The sequence below is a fragment of the Octopus bimaculoides genome, chromosome 7 (genome assembly GCF_001194135.2).
Source record: "Octopus bimaculoides isolate UCB-OBI-ISO-001 chromosome 7, ASM119413v2, whole genome shotgun sequence".
Classification (NCBI taxonomy): Eukaryota; Metazoa; Mollusca; class Cephalopoda; order Octopoda; family Octopodidae; genus Octopus; species Octopus bimaculoides.
In genome coordinates, this window is record NC_068987.1 from 67,324,826 (window position 1) to 67,331,551 (window position 6,726).

Consider the following 6,726-nt stretch of genomic DNA (forward strand, 5'->3'; position numbering starts at 1 on the left):
GAGAGAGAGAGAGAGAGAGAAAGAGAGAGAGAGAAAGAGAGAGAGAGAGAGAGCTGCAAATGAAACCGGAAAATTTCGCCTGCAACAAATTATTATTGTTTACTAAATATTAAATTCAAATCTACTCCGCACTGAATGCAAAGAATATTTTAATTTGTGAAAAACTTGTAGTTCAAATATTCAATAAACTTCAGGAATCGAAATTACAAGGAACTTCTTTGAACATGAATTTATAAAGAAATTTCCTGGTGATTAAGCCTTTAATAATTGCTTTCTTTTAGTAACTTTTACATACCTAATTTATTAGTTTTCTCTACTGTAATATAGATATCAACTGGAATTCATAATCTTGAATCCATTACTTTTTTCATTGATCTTTAAGTGGTGGCCACTCTCATAGATTAATCCTTGTTGCTGTTTCTATTTCAAATCAAAGATAGAACCACGTTATTTCTAGCATCTCAGAGAAGTTATGTTTGGTTGGCTAGGTGTATCTAGAACAGCTTCTTTACGTTGTCGTGTTTCCCATTGCATTTCATTGGATTTAAAAGATACACATTTTGTGGACTGTTATTTAAAATTGTAAGCATTTCAGATATTATTTTCAAAATGTTTAATGATAATAGCCTGCAACTGTATGGTGAATGTCCTCGCCTCTGCTGCTTCATTTAGCTAGATTTACACGTGCTAGCTAGAGCTGACATTTATTAACGTGAATAGCATTCAGTTCACAGAAGCGGCCTTGTAAAGCATGCCTTTATAGTTAGCTGTTATACTTGCCGTATGAAAGTTTTTACTGCTTGTTAGATTTAGATTTGTTGTGACGTTCTATTCACTACCTTATGTATATTATTACCGTTACTTTTACAATTCATAGTTTGAAAAAATACAGCAACATGTTTCTTTCTTAAAATAGGATTAAGGTATGTACTGGAAGTTCACAGAAACGAAATTTCCTGTAGCTGAAAAATATGAACTTGCAAAGTATCACAATCTCTATTAATCAGCGAGGAAACATCTACGGGATTCAGCAAGTAAACCTCTATGTGACCTAATGAAGGAGCCTCGATATCGTTGTTCCTTCGTCTAGAAATAGCAGCTAAGTCTTCCTTGTATCACACTCTAGCATCTCTAAAACATTCAGACACATTATATAATGTAATGACAAATAAGACGCGATGATTGCAACTGGAACGCTTTTTTTAGAGGTCTGCTTGATGAGGACAGTTCCCTCCGGAATTGATGACAATGACAACAACGACGTCCAGTACGAAGTGTACCGACACTAACTAATGTTATTCTTTGTTTCATCAGTAACGTGAATATTCATCAGCGATAAGTCAGGTAACCTCCTTGTATCCAAGGTTTGCCCAGATTATCCTGTTCCCGGTGTTGTGCATACAGTCAGCCAGGTTCTTCTTTCCATTCCATTCTTTGATATCCTCAGCCGGCAAATGTCTTTGATGGCCTTTTCTATCATCCCTTCGACACTTCCCATCAAGATGATCCTAGATAATGACACGTGGCGTATTGTATGTTCAAAATATGATAGCTTTGTGAACTTGATTCTCGACACTAGGTGTCTTTGAACTTTTAGCTTTCTAGTGCTACCGCATTTCTTACTCTGTCTTTTCAGCTTATCTTGCTCAATCTGCAAAAGATTTACAACTTGAAGGCTTCTATCTTCTGTATAGCTGTGTACATTGTCCAAGTTTCTGCTCCGTAGAGGATAATTTGATACTTTACTAGCCTCAAATTTAGATGGAATGTTATGTCTTGTGAGGTTAAAACCTTTTTTTATACATAAATGTTTTAGCCTTATTCATTCTTTGATTAACTTCTTCAAAGTGACCTTAATTTATTATGTCGTAAATGCTTGAAGTGTTTTTACTTACTCAAACTTCTGTCCAACTGTATGTTTGCTTCATTTGTTCTCTCTTATTAATAATCATTCTGTTTGTCTTTTTTACATTCTTATTTAGACCTTTCTTGTCACATTATTCTTTCACAACATCTACAATTTCTTGTAATTTCTCGTTGCTGTCTGCCAAGAACGCTGTATCACCAGCATATCTTACATTGTTTATGTTCATGCCATTGACTGCTAATCCTTTGATCTCATTTCACTTTCTGAATATATACTCAGTATAGATATTAAATCGGTATGGTGATAATACACATTCTTGTCTTACACCTCTTTTGATCTCTGATGGTTCTGATATGAATATTACTATCCTTATTAACACCATCACCACTAAAAATGGACGAACATTTTGTATAATATAATTCGTTGTAAAATCAGGAGAAACAGTCATGGCTGGATCGCCTTTGATCGTAGGCCTGCAATATGATGGCTTCTATAAAGATAACGAGCAACAGCAACAATACTAGGAGTGTCTGTACTGACACTATCATTGGTAAGTTAATCGGTAACATGAATAAGTAGCAGCCATTATGAATATTATCACGTTCAACGTTGCAGTGCTGGCGTTCATTTCTATTTTGCAACATTCCTAAATAATTTGCAACGTTGCAACGTTCAATCATTGCGCAGTACTACTACTACTACTACTACTACTACTACTACTACTACTACTACTACTACTACTACTACTACTACTGCTACTACTACTACCACCGTTGCTGCTTCTATTGCCGCTGATGCTACCGCTGCTTCTGCTGAAATTACAGCAACAACAGCTATAACAACTACAACTACAACAACAAAAACTACTACTACTACATCTATTACAACTACTAATACTTCTTTTAGTAGTACTTCTACTACTGCTGCTCTTTCCGCTGCAGCTACATTTTCTGCTACTACTGCTGTTACTAATACACTACAACTATAAAACAGCAGCAGTAGTAGTAGTAGTAGTAGTATCACGGTCACTACCTTCACCATTACCAATAGCATGATGATGATTACCATCATCAACGTCATCATCGTTTGCCGTCGTCATTGTCATCATCGTCATCATCATCATCATCATCATCATCATCTTCTTCATCATCGTCGTCACTAGTGGTAGCAGCAACAGCAGCAGCAGCAGTAGCAGTAATAGTAGTAGTAGTAGTAGTAGTAGTAGTAGTAGTAGTAGTAGTAGTAGTAGTAGTAGTAGTAGTAGTGGCAGTAGCAGCAGCAGCAAGCATATCTATGAATATCTCCAGACAGTGACTGGCTAACAGATATTATCGTGTTAGCTATCGTGACGCTGATGCCTAAAACGAACTAACAAAGAAAAACATTTTGATGACGCAATGAATTTTAACCTAACAACGACATATATATAGAAAGACTTGTTTTATAGCGGTCGATATCTAAGAGGACACATCGGAACAGTGTGCATTGTGGGAGGAAAGTTGCCAAGACAGATGATTGAAGCACTCTTCTAATGGCAGTCTCAGACCAGAATCTGCCAACTAAGCGAAACGAATGTTAATTTATCGACCAGAATGTTTATTCAGGAAAGAGTTGTGATTGTACAAAGAATTCCCAAAGTTTCTGGGAAACTTATATGATGGTTTTAAGGAAATATGTCGCTATGTGATCGTCTTTGGAAGAGATGAGAAGCTGATAATGATGTAGATGCTACTGTGCCGCTGATGATGATGATAATGAGGATGATGATGATGATGAGGATGACGATGAAGAAGATGGTGAAGGAGACAATGAAAGAGGAAAAAGAGAAAATAATGATAATACTAATAATAACATCATCAACAATAACAAGAACGACGACGACGAAGACGATGATGATGATGATGACGACGACGATGATGATGATGATGAGGATGATGATGATGATGATGGTGGTGGTGGTGGTGGTGGTGATGATGATGATGAGGAGGAGGAGGATGAGGAGGATGAGGATATGATGATGATGATGGTGATGATGATGATGATGATGATGATGACGACGATGATGATGATGATGATGATGATAATGATGATGATGATGATGATTTCTTTTATTTGCCACGAAGCCGAGCGATGAAGGGGCAGAATTCAAAGATAAACATAAAATGTGAGTGTTTATATACAGTGGAATAATGAAATAAATAACAAAAGAAAAAAAAGAAATAATAAGTATGCACGGTATACAATGAAAAGGAATGGAAATATACATAATATAAAAAGGTAAAAAAAGAAAAAAAAAAGAGAAATGAGAGTGATGTAGTCCTGATACAGGAGGGCTTTTAGGGTAAATCGAGGAATCCGACCGCCCAAGATCTCCCTGAACACTAAGGACAAGTGCTCTCTCCAATTCCCTTTCTCCGACCCACAGGTCTACAGGTCTACACTTAGAGAGATACCATCTACTCTGGCCATTTTCTCAACTTTCATCCACCTTTCAATAAATTCACTCCATGATTGCAGCCCCCTCTGCACTCTCATTTTCCTTTTCAAGTCAAATTTGAAGAAGTCGATGAAGCCTCTCCTATAGCGGAATGTGACACTCCTCATGCCTTTCAACGTCGTATACCGGACGATCTCTTTCCCCACATGGTCAGACATAGTGTGTCCATCCTCAAATGGACTAAGGAGAAAATATCAACACTTGATAGAAAGACGTGGGATTTGATGACACTGCATGGGGCGCTAGACTCTAAAGCAAATGTAAACAGACTGTAAATGAAAAGAAAGAATAGTGGCAGAGGACTAATTAGTATAGGCCATTGTATAAGGAGTGAAAGGAGAACGCTTGCCGAGTATTTGATAAATAGTGATGAAGACCTGCTGCAATATGCCGTGAATGATATGGGTGTAAATGCAGATGAAATGATGGGCAGGAAGAGTTTAATGAAAGAGATGAGGAGAAGAGAAAAGAAGACCTTCTTGAAATGAGAATGTATGGACAGTTTGAAAGGAATACACAAGATGTTAAGGATAATACATCATCGTGGGCATGGCTTGCGCGAGGTGATTTGAAGCGTACCACCGAAGCCTGATCATTGCTGCACCAGACCAGGCTCTCGCTACCAATTCAGTGAAGTATAACATCTGTAAAACGTCTGACGCCCAGAAATGCAGACTCTGTGGAAAGAGTGCGGAAAATGTGACCCACTTAGTAAATGGATGTGAGATTTTAACTATGGATCCAATCGATTGACGGATCCATCATAAAAGTGACAAAAGGTGTTCAACATAACTCCGCATGATAGCAATGCTCGGGCACTGGACGAGTGCATGCAGAATGGAATCGTTGCTTTGACCGTATTTCAAGCGTCTGACTGATTGCACGTCAATGACTGTAGAGTTTTTGTTTGAACCTAGAATTTCTGGAAATTATCTGTGGGATCCTACCTGGAAGTCCTTCAGATTACACGAGCAGTTTCATCGAAACTTGGGGTTTTCTCGAGAACATTATCGTCCTTGATCATCACTAATCCTTTATAGAACGCCAAAGTGGAACTTTCACCTATCGGATTGCTTAACCAACATGAATCAGTAACCACCTGACGACATTTCCAGGGTCGGCTGAAAAGTTCATAGGCAAACCAAGATACTTTTATAGAATGTGACTAATTGAGGTTTCTTTCTCAACATAGCCCCCTTGCGTTTCATATACTTCTTTCATCAGCGGTGCATTGCTTGGCTCCCATTGATGAAAAGCTTTCATTATGTTGCTCAAAAACGTCATCAAATACAGATATGACGTTATCATCACTGCGATACTGCTTCTCAGACAGGTGTTTTTCATGTTGGGGAACATATGATAATCAGATGGGGCCAAATTAACAGAATAAGGAGGATGATCATCTAGTTTAAAACCGCAGTCACGCACAGTAGCCATTGAAAGCAAGGACTTGAGTGCTGGTGCATTGTTCTGATGAAACAAAACCCCTTTCGTTGGGACAATGCCGAGCGTTTGGTCTTCATAGCTTCTATTGTTGGCGTGGCCTTTTTGAAGATAATCAACAAATATATGTAGTTTACATCCTCACAAAACTGTTTTCCTCTTCCTTGTATATGAAGTCACCTTGGCCTTATTAGATCAAGAGAGGAGGGCTTTTTCCACTGCATGCTGTTACTTTGTCCCTGGCTTAAGTGATGAACATATCCTGGGTTAGGAGACATTCAATGAAACCATCGGGATCTGTCTCAAAGCTGGACCTTTCTGTGATGTGATCAGTCTGGTGCGTTTTTCATCAGATGTCAGATTATGTGGGGCCCACGAAAAGATACCATCGTCATACGAAGTTCATTGTGCAGAATATTTTCAACTCTCTCACGAGATATACTAACACTATTGACCATTTGATTTATAGTCAATCGCCCGTTACTCATCATTATGCGGTGAACATGATCAATGTTTTCCTCGGTGGTGACAGTTGCAGTACTTCCAGACAGTAGGTCAGTTTCAAAATTCTCCCTTCTTCTGAATTCATCTGCCTACTTTTTCCCTGTTGATAAAGCTGGAGCAACATCCCCTTATGCAGCAACCATGTCATTGGCTCATAGCTTTCTCCCGGCTCTCCAGATCCCTGCAGTAATATTAGACGGTAGGAACCTGCTTCACTAGATGCAAATCTAGAGGCCGACTGACTTTTCTTGATAGCATTTTGTCAGACGCAATCACGATTCGTTAAGTTCGACGCCTTACTACTACTACTACTACTACTACTGCTGCTGCTGCTGCTGCTGCTGTTGCTGCTGTTGCTGCTGTTGCTGCTGCTGCTGTTGCTGCTGCTGCAGCTACTACTAGTACTACTACTACT